Genomic DNA, 2,840 nt, shown 5'->3' with positions numbered 1-2,840 from the left:
AGAGAGAGAGAGAAAGAGAGAGAGAAAACATCGATGTGAGTGAGTGTAGTGGGGACAGAAGAGTTACTGTTCTACTTGGTTGTTCTTGTTCTTGTCCTCCTGAAGTCAGCCCTTATCCAACAGACTGTTTTTTTCCAAGGCATAATAAAGATGTGGGTCTGATTTGCTATTGTCTTCAGGTTGAACCTTGTCTTGTGGTGAAGTTTTGTAGTTCTATTATATAGCCCTTGGTTGGCTCTGATTGAGCAGACCCACGATCAAAGGCATGTAACTGCTTATCTTTTTCCTATGTGCAAAGAACCCAGGGCCATGTGAGGTGTCATTTGAGAAGATTTAGCTGCTGTTTGTAGCAGGTGAAGTTGTCACATTGAGGCTCCATCTTTGCCTCTAGCCAAGTGACCTGGTGTGATTCACAGAGCCGTTGTTCTATATAAAACTACCTCTGTCTAGTAGACAGAAGTAGGTTTATTTGGAACATACACTCTGATCTGCAATAGTTTATCATTTAGAGTATTATGTGTCAACCTAAGTATTCCATAGCTTCCTTTTATGTTATTTTTGTTTGCCAATAGCAGGCATGGCTGTCAAGTAATTACTCAGGGTAGGTAGTTGGTGACATTTATGGAGTAAAACGCACAGAAAAATAAACGGAACATAGGCATGCAACTGAGTTGTAGGTAGATTTACTTCTGCCTTTATAGCATGTAAAGAAAACATTGTTCTAGGAATGTATGCAGCACGTGTACTACAGCAGTCCTATGCATAGCTTTAATACTGAGATTGAAAGACGGGCAAATTATGCTTGCCTAATTTACAAAAAAAAAAAAATATTTTGCCTTTTATGCATAGTAATCAGAGTAACCTTCATAATTTTATTGAATTAGGTGCATATTTTGTCATAAAAGGGAAAAATGTTACTATTGGTCTATTTTATTCAGGGTAGGCACTGCCCACCTTGCCTACCCAGGCAGCACGTCCCTAGCCAGTAGGTTTTAAAATGATCACAGATAGATCAAGTGAGTAAGCTAGACTACATTGGAGCATAACTGTAATTGTTCTTTTGTACTTATAGTATATACACACATGTACACACATGCATATATATTGAGTGAAGGTGCGTGGCCTGTGATTTGGATGTTGAACTCACAATCACAAGATCATTTTCTTGATTTGCAGCAGTGCATTGTGTTCTGGAGCAAAATTCTTCATTTCACATTGCTTCAGTCCACTCAGTCGCAAATGGGCAAAGCTATGACAAACTAGTGTCCCATTCAAAGGAAGTGTTGGTCTGCTTGCCTAGCCAGAAGGGTGGCATCATTTGAAAGCTACAACTATGCAAGGAAACACATTGTGACCAGCAGTGTAGAACAACATCCAATAATCTGATCAATATAGTGATATATACTAATAATATATACATCCCAACACTGTACTTGGGGCTAGTGTATGTATTGCTGCTACTGCTATCTTTGTCTTTGATCTGTGTTTGTCTATTTTAAGTGGTCTTAATTGAGCGAGGGATAATTGGTGGTGGTGGTGGTAACGTTAGTGATGGTGACAATGTTGGTAGTGGTGACAGTTGATTTTGTTGTTCTTAACTCCAGGCTAGCTTTGATTGAACAGATCAATACCCAGGATCACATTGTCTGTATTAGAATACCCAAGACTACATTGTCCATTGTGTCCTTCCCTTTTTAAGGTGGTGTGGTGTTATTTTGGGGGAGATTTGGCTACTATTTCTAGCAGGATGTGTGACCACATACAAACTCTTTCATTTGCTCATTGAAATATGTTTTCATGATGGTGGAGGTGGTGGCAGCAGCAACTGTAGCAATGAGTGGTCCTTCCTTTTTTAAGATAGTATGGTGTTATTTTGGGGGAGATTTGGCTACTATTTCTAGCAGAATGTGTGACCACATAGAAGCTCCTTCATTTAGAGTTGTTTTGATGATGGAGGTGGTGGCAGTGGCAACAATGACAATGAGTGGTTTTCATGTTGTATAATGTTTTATGTGGAAGGAGTTGAATGTTGGGTGTCAATATGTGATGGATGATGCTTTGGTGAGTGGGGGAGATAGTATGAGGGTGAAAGACTAGTCTTCTGGACCTAATATATGCCCTAAGGTACTATTTGGGTGTAATTTGACTATGTTTTCCTACAAATTCCTCTGTCTATCACTGCCTCAGCTATCCCCAACATCAATTTTCAGAGCGCTAATGGGTTGAGGCAAGCTGTTCACTTTCACATTCTGTGTGTGAGAGAATTAAAAGTAGGGAGATATTGTTAATATTCAAGACCTAAAGGCTGTAAGAGGCCTTAAACACATCACTCTGAGCTGACAAAGTACTTAGAGGTGTTTTATACTATTTCTGTAGCTGCTTGTATTATCTCCCCTGTGGGACCTGCATGCAGCTGGCTAGACTGGACTGTTGACTTCTTAAGTATCTCATTAATGGAGATAATACAGAACTGATGACAAGATGGAAATTAAGTGTTATGTTCAGATGTGAGAGAGTGAAGATGGTTGGAGTAGAAGCAGATAGAGGTAAGGGAATTAGAAACAGATCAAACAAAACAGAAATGAAATATGGCAGTCATGCTTATTTGAGTGAGGTCTCACTTTCTCAACTCTACTACCTTCTACTCAACTCCACAATCCCCTACTCAACTCCACAATCCTCTACTCAACTTCACTATCCTCTACTCAACTTCACTATCCTCTACTCAACTTCACTATCCTCCACTCAATTTCACTATCCTCTACTCAACTTCACTATCCTCCACTCAACTTCGCTATCCTCCACTCAACTTCGCTATCCTCCACTCACCTCCACTGTCT

The 2,840-nt window shown here is 39.9% G+C and overlaps 1 protein-coding gene and 1 long non-coding RNA gene across 7 annotated transcripts in view; one reads left to right on the top strand and one right to left on the bottom strand.

Moving 5' to 3' along the window:
- LOC106868839 (RUN and FYVE domain-containing protein 2) overlaps positions 1–2,840 on the top strand; it is a 245,763-nt gene that overhangs the window by 100,615 nt on the left and 142,308 nt on the right. The gene's annotated exons all lie outside the window — the stretch shown is intronic.
- The window catches only part of LOC128248399 (uncharacterized), a 5,788-nt gene that overhangs the window by 2,286 nt on the left and 662 nt on the right, over positions 1–2,840 (bottom strand). The gene's annotated exons all lie outside the window — the stretch shown is intronic.

Source organism: Octopus bimaculoides, chromosome 7 (genome assembly GCF_001194135.2).
Source record: "Octopus bimaculoides isolate UCB-OBI-ISO-001 chromosome 7, ASM119413v2, whole genome shotgun sequence".
NCBI classification, from domain to species: domain Eukaryota; kingdom Metazoa; phylum Mollusca; class Cephalopoda; order Octopoda; family Octopodidae; genus Octopus; species Octopus bimaculoides.
The sequence above is the reverse complement of the archived record's forward strand: the minus strand, read 5'-3'. Positions and strand labels throughout refer to the sequence as shown.